This window comes from Meriones unguiculatus, chromosome 1 (genome assembly GCF_030254825.1).
Source record: "Meriones unguiculatus strain TT.TT164.6M chromosome 1, Bangor_MerUng_6.1, whole genome shotgun sequence".
In the NCBI taxonomy this organism is placed as follows: domain Eukaryota; kingdom Metazoa; phylum Chordata; class Mammalia; order Rodentia; family Muridae; genus Meriones; species Meriones unguiculatus.
The window spans coordinates 89,785,836-89,808,545 of record NC_083349.1 but is presented as its reverse complement, the minus strand read 5'-3'; the positions used below and the strand labels follow the sequence as shown (position 1 = coordinate 89,808,545).

The 22,710-nt window shown below is 39.0% G+C and overlaps 1 pseudogene; it reads left to right on the top strand.

Annotated features, from left to right (window-relative positions):
- Positions 1 to 11,369: 11,369 nt before the first annotated feature.
- On the top strand, positions 11,370 to 14,043 carry LOC110541355 (grpE protein homolog 2, mitochondrial-like; annotated as a pseudogene).
- The last annotated feature ends 8,667 nt before the right edge of the window (positions 14,044 to 22,710 follow it).

Sequence of the window (22,710 nt, the reverse complement as noted above, 5' to 3'; positions counted from 1 at the left end):
TATATAAATTAAAGTAGCAAAAGTACTTAGCGCACAGTGTTCATGTTTTATCAGTAATTTCTGTCCTCTGTGCAACATATAACAACAGACGGCTTCTGAAATGTACAGAAATGTTCATGCTAGTATCCCTATTCATTGCCTGTAACTGCGACAAGTGCTCAAAGGAGACAGTAAGCTATGAATCAGTGTATTAAGAGAGGTTAAATTAAGAGCAGGCAAGAGATGCATGGACACAAAGACAAATTCATTAAATGAAGGATGTTTGCGCTGAGATCTGAACAAACTAGGTAAGCAAAGTAGGTGAAGGAGCCACCAGCCAGATACTATGATGGTGTGAAATATACTGCTTACAAACTGTTGAAACGTTAGATGGAAAGGAGTTGTGAAAACAATTTTTAGCATTTATTTAGCTTTACCAATAACCATTGCTTCTTATAGCAACACTACTGAATAGGATTCATTATGTTCCATTTTTAAGGATGAAAACACAGAGTAACTTTCAGGAGTATGTTGCTGATTCATGGCAGAGCTAGTAAGAGCCTAGGCTGATCCAGAGATTTTCTAGATAGACATTTGGCAGCAATTATCCAGCCTCCGTGGAGTGTAACACCAGAGTGCAGTGCATATATGGTTAGTGCTGTGATACTCTTCTGAATAATTGTCCTCTTTATTAGAATGAAGTACCTTTTTTTCTCTTGACTACTTTTAGTTTAAAGTCTCCTTTGTCAGATATAAGGATATCAATAACTACTGTCTTCTCAATCCTCTATGCTACAGTATTTTTTTAAAAAAAATTATCCTCTCCCTTGAAGGTACCACTACCTTCAAAGGTCAGTTTCTTTCTTCCTTTTTTTTTTGTATTTATTTTTAATTAAATTGTTATTTTTTTATGATAATTACATTTTATTCTCTTTGCATCCCAGCTGTATCCCCCTCCTTCATTCCCTCCCAATTCCACCCTTCCTTTCTCATCTCCTCCCTTGCCCCCCTCCATGTTCACCTAGAGGGAGGTCCTCCCCCATTTCCATCTGACACTAGCTTATCAGGTATCCTCAGGAGTGGCTGCAATGTCCTCCTCTGTGTCTTGGAAACAGATAAATGAATTTTGTTTTGTAATACATTAAGTAAGCTAGTCTGTATCTTTTAAGGGGTGAAAACATCTAGTGTTTCTATTAAAGGTGTCTGTAGCCATTTTTTTCCTCATTTGTATTCTTCGTTGTGGTTTGGTTTTCAATAGATTATACCTTCATTTGTTTTCTTTCTAGACTCACTTGGTTGTGCTTATCCCTCTCTTCACTTTGAAGTATTGTTTCCAGTATTCTCTCCAGGCAGGTGTTTGTTGTTGTTGGATATCACTTCTTTTAGGCTATTTGGATCATGGAAAGCTTTTTGTTCTCACTTTTTTGCTTCTTCTTTAAGCTATGGCAGGTCATTTTGCTTGAAACAGAAATCTTGGTTGACTATTGTGATCATTTAGAACTTGAAGAGTGTTGCTCTAGGACCTTCTTGCTTTTGGAGTTTCTATAGACATCAAATGTTATTGTCATGGGTTTCTTTTATGGTGATTTGCATTTTTTTCTCTTGCAGCTTTCAATATTTTTTATAATTAGTGTTTTTACTATATAAAGAATTAAATTGCCTGAACATCTTAGATTATAAGATATGAAACTTCTTCTACACATTCCAGAGTTAATTGATAGTTTTATTTTGTACTTATTAACACTGAAAATGCCATTTTGCTTATGGCTGTGGCCATTTAAGAAACTGTAAAAACTTCTGCCCTTGTCTCAAATCAAAGTAGTTTTTTAAAATAAAATTAAGTGAGCAATGAAATAGTAATATTAAAAATCAAACATTCTAATACAACACAGCCCCAAAATATGCTGATTTGAAATGTGACAGAATGCTGTTACGTAAAACAGTGTCTTTATATTCTGTAATTAAATCATTATTTTTCTATAAGAGTGGAACACTTTGTATAAACAGTAAAATCACTGCCTTCCAAGCGTACAGTGGTCTCCAATCTGAATCAGGTTGGTTTAAGCAGCTTGTATTGGTGATGCATGATGTTATGGAATGGATGGTATAAAGTACATGTGCCATGTGTCCATAACCAATTCTATAGCAAATATGTGTGAGACCACATATTCAGACATTGCCAGAAATACCTTGGACTCATTATGATTGATTTTTTAAAAAATAATTTTTATATTATTTTTCTTTTTTACCTGTTTCTCATCTATTCAGTGTGTGTGTGTGTGTGTGTGTGTGTGTGTGTGTATAGGCATGTTTGCCATTCATGTATAGGTGAAAGGATAATGGGTGTTAATTCTCTCCTTCTACCATGTGTATTGCTGTAACTGTACTCTGGTCATCCAGTTCTGTCAAGTGCCTCACTGGACCATTTTACTGGCCCTGCTTTTGAGTTTGAATTAATGTTTTGTTACTGAAAGTTTTTTCATGACTTCTACATAATGACTATACCATCTTGGTTTAAGAAACCATCAAATACACTACTGAGGCCATAGTGAAACTGTGGAAGGGGGACTTAGTTGAGGGAAGTGGGCTCCTGGTCACAGACCTTAGAAGACAGGCCTCACCCATATGAACCTGCCACTTTTCTGCATTTTAGTTATCACGTAGTTGAGAAGCATTGTTACTCTCTCATGTCCTCCTATTGTGGTGATGTACTGCCAACCACAGGCCCAGGGAAGTTGAGCAAGAGAACCCCTGACTGAGCACTCAGAAAGTGAGCCAAAATAAATCTTTATTCTCTTCAAGTTATTCTGCTACATATCTATCTGACTAATGCAAGCATGCATGATACATTCTTTAAACTAGTGATAATATTTTAAAGCTATTTCAAATAAATTATTAACTTAATGTTTACCAGTCATTTAATATTAATATTTAACATTATTTTACCATTTAGTAATATTTTTAATTAACACATGTACCAATGCTATATAACTTTTGATTTTTTTTTTATTTTCTTTTGAGCATACTCACCAGAAACATTTTGTGCATCACCTCAGCTCTGGTGACAGATCTAGTTTAGGGTACTGCGGGTGTCCTCTGCACATAGGGGTAACCTTTTATGACTTACTCTCTACCCCAATATCAATGCCTTTTTACTCTTAAGGCTTTGCTTCCTTTGTTCCACCATAACCCCACACATAAACACTCTTCCTCAAGAAAGCAGTGAAGAATCTCAAGATCTCCATGTATTCTTCCCAGCTTCCTGTATTTGTCAAGGCAGATAAGGATGGGGCTGGGTATGAAAACTTCTATTTATTCCTTTTCTTTCTTGTGCCTCTTCTAAGTATTAAAGGGAGGCCACCAGAAAAGACTACTCAGTGAATGTATACCATGCCTGTCTTTCTGTTTCTAAATTACCTCATTCAGGATGATTTCTTTCTAGTTCCATCCATTTCCCTGCAAATTTCATGATTTCCTTGCTTTTAATAGCTGAGTAGTATTCCATTGTGTAGATATACCATGATTTCTGTAACCATTCCTCCATTGAGGGACATCTAGGTTGTTTCCAGATTCTGGCTATTACAAGTAAAGCTGCTATAAACATAGTTAAGCAAATGTCCTTATTGGATGGTGGGACATCTTTTGGGTATATGCCCAGGACTGATATAGCTGGATCTTGATGTGGTGCTATACATTCACTAATAAGCGGATATTAGCCATATAATATAGGAGAGCCAACTACAGACCTAAATAAGCTAAACACTAAGGAGGACCCTAGAGATGATGTTTAAATATAATTCAGAATGGCAGACAGGATAGACACCAGAAGTGGTGGAAGAGAGAAAAAAAGCATGGGAGTCTACAATAGAGGGTCCTCTGAAAGGATTCACCCAACTGGGGATCAAAGCAGATGATGAAACTCAAGGCCAAACTTTGGGCAGAGTGCAAGGAGTCTTATGGAGGAAGAGACAGGTGGGATTAGAGGGACATGGAGAGGACAGAAGCCAAACAAGGAGAACAACAAAACTAAAAAATTCAAGCCCAGAGTAGTCCTGCAGAGACTGAAGCACCAGCAGAGTACCATCCATGGAGAGGATCTAGAGCCCTGCTCAGATGAACCTGATCAGCAGCTTATTTTCCATGTGGATCTCTGAGTGAGGAGAGCATTGGCTGCCTCTATCATGAACTCAGTTGATTGCTCTCTGATCACCTCCCTCTGATGATTCAGCCTTACCAGGCCATGGAGGAAGAGGATCCAAGCAGTTCTGATGAGACTAACAAAGCTATGGGTAGATAGCAATAATGGAGAAATCCCCCTTTCAGTAGACTAGGGGAAGAGTATGAGGGGAAAAGGGAGGGTGGTAGTGGGGGAGTTGAGGAGTTGGAGGCTTCTATCGGGATATATAATGAATAAATTGTGAAGAAAAAATTAATAAAAAGACTACTCAGACACAGTCTACTATACCCAATTAAAAGTTTTTATACCAACTGTCTGTAACTACACTCAGGTATTCAGTACCAAAATGTAGCACCAATAATTTAGAGCAAGAGGCCTTTAAAGACAAAAAAACAAAACAAAGCAAAGCAAAACAAAACAAAACAAAAAACACATCCTGCCATCTTGCTCTGCAGCTGAGCTACAAATCGTGGGTGACTTTGCATAAGCAAGCAGTTTAACAGAAGCTAAGATAAGCAGTTAGCTGGACAGTTTATAGAAGCATGCCTTTAACAGAAGAGAAGTTACCCTGGGTATATTAACCCTAGGCTCCTACAAATTTTGGTAAATTTTCCACAAGGTTTTCTATCAAGGAGATCAGATTCTAGTAAAAACTAAAATGGCTTCAACAATAATAAGAAATGGGAGAACTTCTGTACTGTTTGCCTTGTCACATTATTATCCTTAATTCAATTTTTATTTAAATATTCCTAATAGAGAAAATTTTGGATTTCTGAATATTCTCTAGATATAACAGCAAACATAAAAGGGACTTATATATGGCAACATATTTTTCAATATTGTGCTGGTGAACAGTGCTTCTTGTCCTTTATAAAATTACTGCTTTGGGGCATAGTTCAGTGAAAGAGGAGCTCCATACCATATACAAGGTCCTGGGATCAATTCTCAGTACCGCACATACAAATGAAAAATGTTGCTCAAAAATGGGATTTTGACCAATAAATTACATTTTAAATCTAGAATATATGTGATAATTTAAATGCTTGAAAGAATAACTTGTAGTAAGAATTTATTTTTCCTTATATCCTCTTTCTACACTAGAAAAGCTGGTATCTCTCCCCTTTATATTACAATAAATCTATGTGGGGCTTCTCCATGTGAAGAGAGAATGCTCATTTATGAGACAACATACTGAGCTGTAAAACAGCCTGGTTTTGTTGGATGTTAGACATACTCATTTTGGTTCATTAGTCCTGTGTAACTTCATAGTTTTTCTTCAATGGGTTCCATGTTTTCTTTAGTTGGAAATATATAAAAATCTGATTTTGGTTTTCATTCACAGAGAACAAAGGCAGGACTGTAGCCAGATTCCTAATGTATAAGTACAAAATACTAGAGGCTGTTTGTTATATGCCAGCAAATAAAATAATTCTAATAGGTAAGAGATGCTTTGTTGGCCAAAGAAATGACCTCACACACGTAGAAACAGAAGCAGTGCTGAGTGTACTGTAAGATGGAGGAGCAAATGAATTATATATAAAGATGGCTCAGATTGCTTATGGCAGCAAGGACATTTGCTGGCAATCTTATTAAAACATTTCTTTATTCTTTCTGAAGAAAAATATACCAAATCTTTGCCCCGCAAAGCAAAGGCACCCAGGTTATCAGAGAGCACCCGCACTACCAGAGAGTTATGCCAGTGCTACAGAGATAGCCGTCTGATTTTACAGTGTAAACCTGGAGAATGCACTCAATAAGGCTTGTGTGACATTACTGTGAACTAGAGGCAAACACAGGTGATGAGACTGGGATCCACTGCAGTTTGAAAACCTTCATCATGAATCCTTCTTCACATTGCTTGCCTGTGAAAAAAGAAATAAGCAATGCCAACCTGAGGAAGAATAGCTAGCAAAATGTGTAAGAGAAACTGAGATTAACTTCAGGTTTTACCTCAGAATTGCAGGGTATGGGACACCATTGTGAATAAAATGGCACACTATTTTAGGAGGTGCTCTCAAGGGAGAAAACTACCTATGAGGTGGAGGTTTGTATTCACAAAGATTGAAAATAAAAAAGCAACTATATTAAGCTATATTGATGGAGAAAGCCTTGAAACAAACTCTAAAGGCCCACCTGACACACATACAGCTTTTACATCTTTCCAAAGCAAAAGATAGTCAAACAACACTAGCTGTATGAAATAATGTGAGGAGAGCAAAAGTAGCACAGCTAATTCCCTAGTGAATTTGTTTGCTGAAAGGGAATTTCTCAGAGAAATCTCTCATAACCCTTGACCTAAAGTCACCTGTGACCTCCAAATTCACTTGTTTGTTTCATGTCATTGCCAGCTAAGTCATTCTGTAATAACAAAGGGAGAGGAAGCAGGTGAAAAGTACATACCGCCTGTGATGACAGATGAGCAAAGGAATCACCAAGGCAACTGAAAGGAGATACATTTGGAAGTCCTAAAAGAAGCCAAGAATGGCAGGGCTTTACTCTCCCCCAGGAAGTGCACAAACAGTTTCTTTCTACCACCAAATGTTCAGTGTTTGGGAAATGATAGCAACTATCCTTTGGAAAAAACCACATTCCCCATCCTTCCTCTATAAGTAACCATGGCAAGAGGACACATCATGTAGATTGGGAAGTGAGGCTTATGAGATAGAGCTCAAAGTGTGAGCTGGCTTGGTGAAACAGCCCGTTTGTTATGAAATATGGCAAGGAGTACCATGGTACACCCAAGCCAAGATATGCCACTGAGGAATTACTCCACACAACAGGTCTGGTATAAGGAAGTTTATTGGGGGAAGGAAGAGGAGTAAAGGCCTGGAAAAGGGTAGAGGCAGTGAGTGAGCCATGAGGGCAGAGAAGCAGAGGGAGGGAAGAGGGAGAAAGGAGGGAGACAGAAAGAGAACAGGGAAAACAGAGAAACAGCAGGAACAGAGAGTACTGAGAGAACTGGAGTTGTGGGGGTCCTTTTATCTGGCACATACCTGGCAATGGCAAGTGATGAGTAAGCAATTTCTAGGTCCATGAGGGCAGGGCTGCAGAATTGCCTACAAACTAACACTGTCCTTTGAAGACTATTCAGGACACTCTGTGGCCAACAGTATTTAGATCTATTATGTCAAATTTATAAAAAACTCTGACTCCAAACTTAGAAAATGGCTTTTATGGCCGAAGTATGGTTATTAGATTGATTTTTACCTGGTGTGGAGGGTTCCAATTATGGAGGCAAAGACAAATGTTGATTGTTTTCTTCATGTATAAGGTGCCCTACACATTTATTACCTGTAAATTTCTTTGTTATCAGCATTCATTAATAATGGGACAAGATTTTACATGAAATAAAGTAGATCTGTTGTTTCCTTCTATTGAAAGCTGGTAAAAATGCAAATATAATGCAGAAATAATACCTACAGTCAGCTGTTTCGTTTGTTTTTTTGTGGCACACTGGTTTAGTACAGTGCCATCTACCAGGCAATTCACCTGGATTCAAATATGTGTGGAGAATTTCGAAGTAAAACTTCTAGTGATTTTCTTCTCCATTTGTGAATGAGCATGTATCTCTTGAGGGGAAGGAAAGTGAGTGACAGTTTGGTTCAGTGCCAGTTTAACAAGCTAAGGGGCAGAAAGAAAAAATTGTCACTCTCTTGTGACAGGGATTTATAGAGGTAACACTGAAACAAAACTAAGTAGAAACAAAGGAAACAGTTTGATGTTGAGTACTAAGGAAAAACCATCACAGTTTGGAGGGAGGGTCAACAAATTAATACCTTTCACCCCTCTCTAAAATTCAAAGCTAATTGAAAGGTAAGATCTAAAAAACTTGTGTTGTTATTTCGAGTTGTTAAAAGATAAACTTAGATACATTACATACTTACGGGGTCTGAATAGGTAGCTCTTCATAAATCAGGAAGCTGCAGAGCACAGTACTTCTGGACCTGGCAAAGGGACTGAGGGATGGGGTGGTGTTTATAAGATGAGGAAGTTTCAATGCAAAAGAAATATTTCCAGCATTCCTGATTGGAGCATTCCTGTGCAAAGTCCCTGGTTAAAGGCTAACTGATGACTGGTTAGATGTGTTTCCTTTTAATTTTCATTTAGTGAGAGTGTGTCCTGTTTACATAGGAGTACAGAATACTAGAGTCACCTCTGCTTAATGGTCTCCCAATAGGTTTAAACAAACAATGGAAGATAAGTTTTCTGGGGAAACCCAAGGGCTTTACTAATATTTTAATTTATGAATTATACAGACTTATCTCACTTCTGAGTCTGACTCAGGATCCTGTATTACAAACTAGAGCCAATTCCACAGAGATTGGCTTCGTGTTTAGTTACTTTCCCAAACTCACTCATTCTTGCTTTCAAAGATGTTTTGGGGCTGAGTATGCTATGCTTCGTTTCCAAGGAAACAAAAGTGTGGAATATAAGGTCTTCAACAACATGGAGGATGGGCAGAAACCATGAGCCAGGAATGATAAAAGTGGATAGAGACTGTTCTGGCACAATTAGTCCCTCTGAGAAGATTGACAACTATTTCGGCATTTGTACAAAGCAACAGGGATGTGGGAAAAGGCCTGTACAACCCCTCTCGCTGAAGAATGCACATGTTCCACTGTGCAAACAGTAGAGCCTCCGTGAACTGTAACTGTTCTAAGGCCCAGGACATTCTGTGGGATGTAAGGAGTTACCTCAATATCTTCAATATCCTGGAGCAAGTGCTCTGTATCACTAACATGGAAACTTATGTTACAAGCAATTTTAATCTTGTATATAGGCAATTATATTGCAATTAATTTTATGGTGTGCATGACACCTTATTAATTACAATCTCAATTTTTGTGAGTGACTCATTTAAATAATTGTGAATCAATTTGAAGTATCAATTTAATAATTGCTTATTTATGAAGATTCATGTCCATTCCAGTTACTGTTTTCACAGCAGAAACAACTTATTGCAAAAGTATATATATTTGTAGATTATATCTTTCAAAAAACTTTGAATATTGGAGAGGGGGAAGACATTCATTTGTTGACCCTCCCTCCAAACCTTGATGTTTACTCCATAATACTCGGGGTGAAGGGGACTTAATGAGTCCCTATCAACTATAATTTGCAGATATATAGGAATAGGTGTGCTGCTGCAAATGTATATTGACAGAAACCATACAAAAGTAGAAAAAAGAGTAGTTGGAGTTCTTGAAAACTACATGAGATGTAACCAGGTAGATCTGGATTGAAAGAAAAACTCCACAGAGCAGCAGCACCAATCATGAGAACTAGGGGACATTTCTTTGATAATTACAGACAACATCATTAAGGAAAAGTAGAATTCCACTAGGTAATTGACAAGAATTAAAACTCAAGTGGAAGATTGATACAAGTGCTTAAGAAATTACCATGAACCATTCCAGACAGGAAAACAGATCAGTGCCATTAGAAGCTTCCTTCTGCAGCAGATGGGAACAAATACAGAGACCTACAGCCAGACATGCAGAGAGTGAGAGACCCTAAACACTCAGCCCTCAGCAGGCATTCTCCATCAAATCTCTTCTCTTGAGCTCAGGGAATTCTGTAGAATAGGAGGCAGCTAGAGTGTAAGAGCCAGAGGGAATGTAAGACACCAAGAAACCAAAGCCCTCTTACTCAACATGATCAACTCATCTGAACTCACAGAGACTGGAGATGCATGCAAAGGACTGCACCAACCCTTTACATGTATATTATGGATTCCAGTTTAATGTTTTTATGAGATTCCTGAGTGTGTGAAAGAGTAGGTCTCTGTTTCTTGTGATTTCTCTTGGGCTATTTTTTCCTCTATTTGTTTGTTTGTTTTCTCCAATTCTGATGTTTTTGTTACTGTTTTATCCTATTATATTTTATTTAACAATAAATGAACCATCAACAAAAAATAAAATAAAATTTAGCATGCACCCAAAATACAAAGGAAGGCAATGAGAGAGGAACACAGGGGTAAAGTTATTGTGCATCATGTCTGTGTTAATGTTGCATTTTTATGGCTTTCTTTATTTCTTATCACCTCTTAAGCAATATATTTTTCTGAAGAAATGTGGGGACTAGGTTCTCATTTAACATCACCTAAGTTTGTTATACTTAAAAGGGTACACGATGGGAAAAGTCTGGGAAGCCCCTGTTCCCCAGGGTTTCAAAGGACTCGATTCCAGCACATTTGATGAAATCAGAAAAACATTAATTCTCTACTATAATGAGGTTTGGACCAAATTTTTGAGGCCACCTTTACTTGAGAATTGCTTTATTTTCACAAACACATTGCTCTCTCTGTTAGGTTATGAAGATTCACCATTTCATAGCTAATTAGAAACAGGAGTACTTGCATATAATAGCTATCACTGAAATAAAAAACAAAACATAATGTAAATTCCCATAGTGAGCTTAGCTGGAGCCTGACTACTAAGCAAACAGTGAAGAGTTGCACCCTTCCCAAGCACACCCTTCCCAAGCACACCCTTCCCAAGCACACCCTTCCCAAGCACACCCTTCCCAAGCACACCCTTCCCAAGCACACCCTTCCCAAGCACGCACTATTGGTCCCTTTCCTTTGGCTGGGCTCAGTGATCCGATTAGTTTTCTCAGAACTCCTGGAACTCAAAACACTCAAAGTGTGATCCAGACTTATCCTGGTGTTTTCTTTTCTTACTTAAAGGATTTAAGCTGGAGAAGGCCTGAATAACAATGGGAAGAAAGTGAGGGTCTTTAGAAAAGATGATCTGGGCTTCTGGATAGGTTTCTACTTCTTGGTGAGGAAGCACAGGGATTTTTGAAGATATCTGTCTACCAATTTCTGTAGCTCATCTGATTTAATACAGTTTCTAAATCTGGCTATCTCCCTGAAAGTGAGAGGGGTACAGTCTATAGTAGAATTAAAAGAATGAGGCATGATGTGCTCTGTAGCAGTCCATGCTGGTAGGAGCACTACAAGAATCAAGAGGGATGCTGATCCTGGGAAATAGGCAAGGTTAATACCGCCAATACTCAACTAAGCTCAGTGATTTGGGACACTGGGTGGGGGGAATACTATCAACATGCCTTCATTAAGCATATCCACATATTATTAATTTATACTTCATGGTTAGAATGTTGTTTCTCAGGAAACACTTATTGCAATCTAAGTGCCAGAGTTTGACTTGAGGTTTGATGAATCCCTTCTGCAGAGGAAATGAGTTAAGCTATGGCTGGTTACTTGGCTCGGAGCCTGTTCTCTACCACGTCAGTGACTGCCCTGTTCCTGTCTTTAATCCTGTCTACAGAGTCTGAGGAGTTTTTATTTCAAAAGAAGCAGCAGTTTCTAGTTCTGTTGCATGTAGGTTGCCACCAGATAAAGAAGCTGCCTAGAAGCAGTAGCCAAAGGGCCGTACAACATAAGTGTATCAGCTGTATTTGCAAGAATAATTTACAAGAGTAACTCAGAGTTGAAGAATTCAGGACTGAGGTCCAAGGCTGAAGAACTAGCCTTGGACTCCTTTCACGACCACATGCAGAAAACTGCTGAGGTGGGTATCCTCAACTCTTTGTTTTATAGCAAATTTTTGTTGTTGTTGTTTTGTTTTTGTTCTCCCTTACCAAGACAAAAAGAATACACTTGTGAGGTGTAGCTCATAACCATTCATTTAAAAATATAATATTTGATTTTAAAAATTAAGTCCTTTGTATCAGTCATTGCAATAACCAGAAAACATGACAAATGTTTCAGGAATAGTAATTTGAAGTTACTCAGTAACCACATCATAGTTATTTTCATTGCTTCTGAAATTATCTCGTGTATTTTAAGAGGAAACATGCTGTAACCCATTTAGGCCATAGATACAAAACAAACAATCAAACAAACAAAACCACAAAATATATACCCAGCAGAAACTGTAAAGTGTATCCTGTAGAAGTAAGTGGATATAAAGAACAAAACTTCAACATCACAAAGCTAAGTTGAGATTTTGTGGCATTTCTTTAGCAAAGAATCCTATTACAAATATTCTGTAGATGAGGGGTGAGGAAGAATGAGTGGATGAAATTTAACTTCTCCAGGACATGCTGTGAGAGCTACATTCTCACCTCCACCAACTAGAAAATCAAAAGTATAGCGGGATGAAGCTTTTTATCTTACAGCAGTGGGTGGCCCAGTGCCTCATTCCAGCTGTCTTTTTCTATTAGAAGAGCTGAAATTGTTGTCACTTGTATAATATCTCATTTGTTCTGTTACTATCCCTGAATTTTCTCAATTTCCTGTGGTGTCTCCCACTAAGAAGATGATCCTGTGCACACTGCTCAGACCATGACACAATTTCTTTCTTCAGAAAAGGAAAATGTAGACATTGATTTCTGCAAAGAAGCCTGGCTTAAGGAGATTACCATTTCATGAGAGCACTGAACGACAGGTGATTAAGTGGTTATATTGTATAGGTTTATTCTGCAAACATAAAAACAATTCCTCCTTTCAAAAAAGTGTCTATCAGCCGACTCTTATTGACCAGTGAGTCATGTGATGATGGAGACACTCTGTGATCAGTCATTTGGTCGTAAATGCCACAGTCATATTCTCTTTCAGGGTGGAGAAATTTGCTGCATACGTGATTTACTTTCTGCTTGGTATATTGTTGTAGCCACTAACTCTTCATCTGGGTGGGAAGAGGCATCAGAAAAGTGGTGATGAAGAGAAAAATGGAAGCTGTATGATTTAAACTATGGAAAATAATTCTGGCAATTATTTTTAAAATAAGTTATGAATATAGATTTTCTTTTGTGAACTCCAGGATTGTGATGAATGAGGCTAATGGGAGGTCGTAAAAGAAGTTTAATAACACATTTGCCCCTGGTGAAGCCCACTGAGTTTGGAGGAATGAATTTATTTGACAACATTATAGAGCATATTTCAGATAGCTAGGGGAAGAAAGGAAAACAAACCACAAACAAAATGCTCATCAGTGCTGATGCTATGGTTCAGTGCTTAAGAGCACTAGCTGTCCTTCCTGAAGACTGGAGGCCAGTTTCCAGCACTCATGCAGTAGCTCACAACCATCTGAGATTCTAGTCTTAGGGAAATTGACTTCTTCTTCTGATTTGCAAAGGCTCTGCATTCACATGGTGCACAGACATACGTGTAGGCAAAATACTCACGCATTAAAAATGATAAAATAGCAGCATAGGTGATCTGGGCCGGAAGATGGCTGCACAGTGGTTGTGGGCAGTGCAGCATCTGTAGAGCCTCCTGACCCTGGGCAGGGTTGGGGTGGGGGACTTGTCAGAGAGAAGGGACTGCCAGCCTGCCAGCTTGCCAGCCTGCCAGCCAAAGACCTTCTGGGGAAGACTGCAGTTCTGAGCACCTGCCTGATGGGCTTGGTCCCTCCCTTGCTGAAAGGGCTTTCAGGCTAAAAGCTGTTAAACCGAAAAAAAGAGATGTCCAGGAATTAACACGGAGATACCAGGGAGCTGTCACTGATTGTGAAAATATGATACCAACTCAGAGATGTGTGGAAGACACCAAAATTTTTGGAATCCAGAGCTTCTGTAAGGACTTGGTGGAGGTGAGAGACATCGAGAAGACTGCTGAGAGCTTTTCAGAGGGAGTCAAACCTGACTGCCACAAGCTTATCTTGAAAAAGTCTTCCAAGGGCTGTCCCTTTTAGAAGCAAAGCTAAAAAGCATGTTTTCCAAGCATGGCCTAGAGAAAATGACACACTGGTGACAAATAACACCCTTATGAGCATGAAATCATCTGTCGCATGCCAGCAGATGTTGGGGTGCATCCTGGCACCATGGCATTAGTTTGGCAGCATGGCTACAAACTTCACTGCCACACTATTAGACTTGCCCAAGCGGAAGCCGCAGTGGTGTCTCAGAGAAGGCTCTGAAGCCTTCTGAAGGCCGCCAAGAGCTAAGAACTCTGCACAGTATAAACACCTATGTGTCCTTAGTGTGGTTGTATTATACCTGAGGCCCTTCATGTGCTGTGCTTTGGATTTAGTCACAGTGGCTTTATCTCTACAGTCTTGTTGGTTTTATGTGACCTCTTTGATCTCATCAGGAGCCCTGTCAGTAGACATTTGAACAATGTGATGACTGTCCTATGGACTTTATAAAAATGTTTATAAAAATCACTTAAATTGGTACGCTGATGACTGAGTCCAAAATCTTAACTGTATTTTCATCTAATTACTGGAATTAGCACAGCATTATATATCTTGTATTTTATGGTAAAATGAGATGGTAAGGATTGGTTTGACATTTAAGTACTTAGATGACAATGCTTTACCCTTGTATAAATTTAGATCCTATTGATTCACACACACACACACACACACACACACACACACACACACACACACACAGATTTTTTCGAGGTTCATTTTTTTTTATTCCATTTTTTAGTTAGACAGGTTTTCCGTACTTGTATTCCCTGCCATTGATCGCTCGTTGTCCATAGGCTCCCCTCCCTTTCTGGTCTTGTTTGGAAGGGTTAAAGGGTCAAGCCAGTCTTTCTTTTCTGTTGCTGGTAAGATGTATATGTTTATTAAACTGTTCTCAAGTCTATGGACAGGCAAGCCTTGGCTGTCGCAACAACGCAACCCACTCCCAGAGAAACCAGAAGTCTCCATACATCTCAAGTTCAAGAGAAAAATGACTGACCATTCAAAAATAAAAACAAAGTATGATGGTGGATGATTTTTTTCCATTACATAATTTGTATGAAAGTAATGCTGCTGCCTCTCTTGGACTCAGGGAGTCAGGAATACAGTGGACTCAGAACAAACTAAGCATATTCCTTCATCCCCCTTTCTGAATTAAGGTGTGGGGCTGCTTTGGAAAGGATAAGGAACTCCCTATGGCAGCAACAACTAAACAAACAAACAAACAAACAAGCAAACAAATCAAAGTCTGCAGACACATTGTAAAACTTCAGGGAGGCTTACCCAAATCAGCACCTGTCACCTTCACCACTCCAGTTTTTAAATCCTCAGTCAAAACAACAAAAAAAATCTCATAAATATTTATAACTAACAAAAAAATGATAAAATAATTTAATACCAACAGCAGTCTTCAAAGAGTTCCAGATTGACTCCTGTTACTGCACATCATATATTCATGTCCCTGTAGGGCCACACATCATATGTTCATATCCCTACATTATCTATGGTATTAGGTGTCAGGTAGGAGACTATTTTGAACAAAAAGGAAAATTGGGTCTAAGCCTATAGTGATGATGGGACTAGAACACCCAGAGTCAACTCTGAAGAAGAGATGAGAAGATCTAGAAAACTGTCTCCTTGTTGTTCTGGCTACTTCTTTGTCTTCTTATTCTTATGTACAGTACTGACTCTATACCAGACCCCTCAGCTTTCCATTTCACTTTCAGTGATCCTCAGAATTGAATAACCCACTCTTGCTCTGTCCCTGTGCTCAGGTTCTAAGTGAAACCCTCTCCACTTGCTTAACCAGCTTGGGTGACCCTTTACAAACACATAATCTACATTTGTCTGTGGTTGTTGGGGAAGGGGCCAAATATTGGGTCAGAGTTCAGTTTTTGGAGAATATGGATCCTGAGTTTTTGAATGACCCTTAAGGAGTGTTTACAGTGCCAATTTGGACAATACATGAGAAGAAAAATCTGTACAAATGCAACACTTTATCAGGAGACCTACATACATCTCATACCTCTCTAACATTTTGAAAAAGGAATAAGTATGCTACTCCACAGCCACAGAGCATAATGTATGTATTTTTAAGATCAAATTACACTCACTGGAGTGTACAGCCAAACAAAACTTGCCTTCAACACCAAGGTCTGCTTTGTTTTTAATTTGTTTGTTTGGGTTGTTTTTTATTTTGTTTTGTTTTGTTTTTTTGAGTCCGGGTTTCACTGAGTAGTTTTGATTGTTCTGGACTGGCTTTATAGACCAGGCCTCAAACTCACAGAGATCCAACTGCTTCTGCCTCCCCACGTGCTGGGATTGCAAGCATGTGCCAAGGTCCATGTTTCTGTTCTTCACATGACTCCAGTTTGCAAATATTCTTTGGGTATGTGTTCACTTCAGTGTTCCGGCAGGGCTTTATTATTGGAGAGCATGTGTTGATTTTGTGATATCATAATTCCTATATTTTGAAATTGAGCACACCACATTGTGGACTCAGGCAGTAGTGGGAACTTCAATATCCTTCATCAGAATGCCAATGTGGCATTAAATGTATGTGCAAATGATGCAAGTAGATTTTGATTGTTGGACAAGATGAGTACCGAACCCTGCCAGGTCATTGTTACCATGGTTAGAGTCTCATAGAAACAGGGTAGAAATTGCATGCAAAAGAGGGATGTGTTATGCTCTGAGGTCTTTACTGTAGTATTTTGATCTCTTCTTATGGATTCTTTTTTGTCTATAGTTTACAACTTGAAGATATTTGGCACTGATTTTCAGGATGACATTTTCCCAATGTTCTTGAGGGAAAAGGCAAAGAATGGCTAAAGAATATATCTGTTTTGGTTTGAGATCTAAATTGAGATCACTCTTTTTTACCCTAAAGGAGGCATCTGCTGAACTAATGCTGAACACTAAACACTCTATATTTTTAAAGTAAGAGAAGGTAACTCACAGAGATATATTTTAAAAGGTCTTTTTTAGAGTTTTTATAGAACTTGTTAAGAAAAAAAACACCCACAACCATATTTCAAGTTATATTCTCTCTTCTGTCTCGTCTCTCCACAAAGTGTTCAGACTGCCAATTTAGAAGAAAAGCATAGCCAAGCCAGCTGAGAAGCATCAAAAATGAAGAGCAGTTCACAGTGGCTAGCAGGAGGAATATCCTGGACACAGCTTTAGTTCCTTCAGAATGGCTGCTTTAGGCCTGCGAGATGTAAGTCTTCCATCAGCTGGCCCTCAGACTTCAGGTTATTAATGTGATGATCCACAATCATGCATCTCCTCACTGTCAACCAGGAACTTGAAAATGGAAGATTGGAAAAAGAGGCTGTGAACTCAGAGAGAAAAGCAGCAGAACTTCTAACAGGAAGGTGTACACCTGATGACTAGCATTAGCAGTGCTAAGCCATAATCCAAGTCTTCTGCTTCTCCATGTTGGACAAACAAAACCATGAAAAGAGGCAATGTTTTAAAAATGAGATCGCCAACAGCATTTCCAGCTTTATTCTTTAGCTCATGGCATGACAGTAGGTTGAGCTGTCATAACAAATACAAATGAGAGTAAAGAGAGTGAAATATGTTGGGGAAACTTGTAAGATTTTTAAATTTCAATTCTCTTTGTCTTTTTTGTTAAATTCTTTATTAGTTATACTTTATTCACTTTGTAGCCCCCTTGTGGTTCCTTCCCTCCTCCCATCCCATTGCAATCCCTCCCTTTCTCCACCCTGTGCATGCATGCCCCTCCCTAGTCCCCTGATAGGGGAGGTCTTCTTTTCCTTCCTTCTGATCCTAATCAATTATGTCTCATCAGGAGTGGCTGCAGTGTCTTCTGTGGCCTGGTAATACTGCTTCCCCCTCAGGGGGAGGTAATTAAAGAGCAGGCCAATCAGATCATGTCAGAAACAGTCCCTGTTCCTATTACTATGGAACCCACTTGGATACTGAATTGCCATGGGCTACATCTGTGCAGGGGTCTTAGGTTATCTCCACACATGGTCCTTTGTTGAGGTATCAGTCTTAGGAAATACCCCTGTGCTCAGATTTTTTGGTTCTGTTGCTCTCCTTGTAGAGTTCCTATCCTCTCCAGATCTTCTGTTTTCCACTTCTTTCATAAGATTCCCTGCACTCTGCCCAAAGGTTGCCCCTAAGTCTCAGCATCTGCTTTGAGAGAATACAGGGCAGAGCCTTTCAGAGGTCCTCTGTGTCAGGCTCCTAACTTGTTCCCTCTTTTCTCCTCCTTCTGATGTTCATCCTCTTTGCCTCTGTATAGGGATTGAACATTTTAGCAAGAGTCCTCCCTCTTGATTAGTTTCTGTAGGTGTACTGATTTTAGTAGGTTTATCCTATATTATATGTCTATATGAGTGAGTATGTACTGTATGTGTCTTTCTGCTTCTGTAATAGCTCACTCAGGATGATCTTTTCCAGATCTCACCATTTACCCGCAAATTTCATGATTTCCTTGTTTTTTTTTTTTTTTTTTTTTTTTTATTGCTGAGTAATATTCCATTGTGTAGATGTACCACGATTTCTGAGTCCATTCCTCCACTGAGGGGCATCTGGGCTGTTTCCAGCTTCTGGCTATTACAAATAAGGCTGCTACAAACATGGTTGAGCACATGTTCTTATTGTGTACTTGATCCTCTTTTGGATATATGCCCAGGAGTGGTATAGCTGGATCTTGAGGAAGCATTATTCCTAGTTGTCTGAGGAAGCACCAGATTGCTTTCCAGAGTGGTTGTACAAGTTTACATTCCTACCAGCAGTGGAGGAGAGTTCCCCTTTCTCCACAACCTCTCCAGCATGTGTTGTCACTTGAGTTTTTTATCTTAGCCATTCTGAGGGGTATAAGGTGAAATCTTAGGGTTGTTTTGATTTGCATTTCCATTATGACTAAGGACATTGAACATTTCTGTAAGTGTTTCTCTGCCATTCGATATTCCTTTATTGTGAATTCTGTTTATCTCTGTACTTCAATTTTTAATTGGATTACTTGATTTGTTGCTGTTTAACTTCTTGAGTTCTTTACACATAAAGTACCTTGGTGTGAACCTAACCAAGCAAGTCAAATATTTGTATGAAAAAAATTTCCAGTCTCTGAAGAAAGAATTAGAAGAAGATATCAGGAGATAGAAAGATCTCCCATGCTCATGGCTTGGCAGGATTAATATAGTAAAAATGGCCATCTTACCAAAAGCAATCTACAGATTTAATGCAATTCCCATAAAATTACCAACACAATTCTTTACAGACCTTGAAAGAAAAATTCTCACCTTCATATGGAACAACAAGAAACCCAGAATTGCTAAAACAATTCTCTACAGTAAAAGATCTTCAGGAGGTATCTTCATCCCTGATCTCAAGATGTACTATAGAACAATAATACTAAAAACTGCATGGCACTGGCATAGAAACAGAATGGTGGATCAATGGAATCGAATAGAAGACCCTGACATTAACCCACACACTTATGGACACCTGATTTTTGACAAAGATGCCAAAACCATTCAATAGAAAAAAGATAGCATCTTCAACAAATGGTGTTGGTCTAACTGGCTGTCTACATGTAGAAAAATTCAAATAGATCCATACTTATCACCCTGCACAAAACTAAAGTCCAAGTGGATCAAAAATCTCAACATAAAACCAGACACACTAATCTGCTTAGAAGAAAAAGTGGGGAAGAGCCCAGAACTCATTGGCACAGGAAACAACTTCCTGAACAGAACACCAACAGCACAGGCTCTAAGAGCAACAGTTAATAAATGGATCTCATGAAACTGAAAAGCTTCTGTAAAACAAAGAACACTGTAGTCAGAAAAAAAAAAGACTGCCTACAGATTGGGAAAGGATCTTCACCAACCCTGTATCTCTTTGTCTCTTATTGTATTGAAAAGTAGGCTCCCTTTCAGGGTCAAGACCATTTCTTACTCATGATTTGACATTCATTCCAGTTACAGTTTTCATAGTACACAACTGATCAGTTTCCCCACCTGTGAAGTTAGACAATCTGCCTCATAGCTATTGTTGCAAATATTTTATTAGGATCTAGTTCTATCAGGTTTGACTGATGGCCAGGATTATAAGAAGAGATCATAGATCAGTACTATTTTATGCTTATAATTGTTGTTAGATATGAATTATGAACACAGAAATACAGAAGTCTTTAGAATTGCTTTCTGAGTTAGAAACTTTGGGCCTTATAACTTAAAACACTTTGAAGTCCTTAAATCAGCCACTTAGCATTCAAGCCTCACTTGACCTAAAATGATAGGTTATGTGTGTGTTTAATATTATTTTATTTTGCTTCTCTATTGTAAGTGTTAACTGCAGCAAAACCAGCTAATATTGAGATCCACCATCTGTAAACATAGTTTTTTTAGAAATTTGTAGATCAGAAGTTAGCTTTTTTTAACCAGGAGTTGCTCTGATTTGATAATTAGCCTGAATAGTTTTGTATTTGTGTGTGTGTATGTGTGTGTGTGTGTGTGTGTGTGTTTGTGAAATTTCTGCTCCATATCTAGAAGAAGAATTCCAGTTTCTTACCATTAAGTATTTTTAGGAAAGAGTTGGTTGTTGGGCTAGGGGGTTGAAAATATAGCTCAGTGATAGAGTGTTTTCCTAGCAGGAATAAGGTCACATGTACAATCCTCCCTCGATGAAAACCATACTGGGTATGCAGTGATGTTTAATGGGTTTATGCGTCATATTCCAGACTTCTGGAACAGCACAATGGATGAGTGAAGGAGAGTTTTATGTAGAAGCAGACATTGATGGGAAGTCAAGAGCAAAACAGATTCTCTAAACACCAAAGGCAAGTTCAGATGTGATTTGGCAATTTAAGAACCAGAACTCTAGTGGAATACTGATTCAATGTAATGATAAGGAATGGATTGGAATAAAATGTTGTCTGGATATCAAGATAGTGACTTTAAATTCCGGAGCTTTGTGCACAGAAAGCTGATAATCTCACATGAGCATGTTCTCAGAGTCAAGACAAGAAAAATGTAAAATCTGAGTTCTAGAAACTTGGGTATAATGGAAAGATTCTACAAGGGTGAAAGCCTGGACGACTGTTAATATTACGTGGCAGCAGAATGTGAAGGAAGTGAAGGGAAGATAACCTGAAGATAGCCCCAGTGTCAGAGCCAGTGTTCTCTTGCTGTGAGACACACCATGACCACAGCAATTCTAATGAAGAAAGTTCTTTAATTGGGCCCACTTACAGTTTCAGAGGTTTAGTCCATCATCCTCATGGCAGGGAGCATGGATGCTTGCAGGCAGGCATGGTAGCTAAGAGTTATATATTCAGATGAGAAGGCAGCAGAGAGGAACAGACACTGGGTCTGGCTTGAGCCCACCTCCAGTGACACACCTCCTCCAACAAGGCCACAATTTCTAATCTCTGTCAAGTATTGCCATTCTCTCATGACACATGATTCAAAGACATGAGCCTGTGGGGCCATTCCTTTTCAAACCACACACCTGGCTTTAAAGGGATGCACTCCCTGTTTTTTTTTTTTTCCCCTCTTCTGATGTCCATCCTCTTTGCCTTTATGATTGGGGATTGAGCATCTAAGTAAGAGTCTTCCTTCTTGATTAGTTTCTTTAGGTGTACAGATGTTAGTATGTTTATCCTATATTAGATGTCTAATATCCACTTATGAGTGAGTATATATACCCTGTGTGTCTTTCTGCTTCTGGCTTATCTCACTCAGGATGATCTTTTCTGGTTCCCACCATTTGCCTGCAAATTTCATGATTTCCTTGTTTTTTATTGCTGAGTAATATTCCATTGTGTAGATGTACCACAATTTTTGCACCCATTCCTCAAATGAAGGGAATCTGGGTTGTTTCTGGCTATTACAAATAAAGGTGCTACAAACATGGTTGAGCATGTTGTATACTTGAGCATCTTTTGGATATATGCCTAGGAGTAGTATAGCTGGGTCTTGAAGCACCAGATTAATTTCCAAAGTGGTTGTACAAGTTTACATTCCCACCAACAATGGAGGAGGGTTCCCCTTTCTCTATATCCTCTCCAGCACAGAAAGCCTCTGAAGGGCTCTACCCTACAGGGTATGGAAACAGATGCTGAGACTCACAGCCAAACTTTGGGCAGAGTGCAGGGAATCTTGTGAAAGAAGGGGAAGATAGAAAGGCCTGAAGAGGACAGGAGCTTCACAAGGAGAAGAGAGCAACAGAACCAAAAAGTCTGTGCACAGGGGTATTTTCTGAGACTGATACTCCAATCAATTCATGGAGATAATCTAGAACCTCTGCATGGATGTAGCCCATGGCAGTTCAGTTTCCAAGTAGGTAGCCTAGGAATGGGAACAGGGACTGTCTCTGATATGAACTGATTAGCCTGTTTTCTGATCACCTCTGCCTGATGGGGGAGCAGCCTTACCATGTCACAGAGAAAGACAATGCAGGCACTCCTGATAAGACCTGATAGACTAGGATCAGAAGTAAAGAGAGGAGGACCTCCCCTATCAGTGGACTTGAGGAGGGGAATGGGTGGAGAAGGGGGAGCGAGAGTGGAACTGGGAGGGAAGGAAGGAGGGAGCTACCAGAGGGATGCAAAGTGAATAAACTGTAATTAATTTTTAAAAGGGAGGCATTCCAAAACAACAAACAAACAACAACAACAAAACCAAACAAAATTAAAAAAACTGTTTTAAACAATCTAAACACGAGCCACATATTGAGCCACATAGGCAAGAGGTATTGGGAAAGCCTCTGTCCAGGAGAGCAGGATGAAGGTTTGCTATGAGCTGGCCAAAGAAAACTTTTGATAATGCCTTTAAAATTAAAATTTATGTCTGCTTTGAATCGCAAGCCTGTCCTTCGGTTGTGATGTACACTTTAATAAAGCGTATTGGC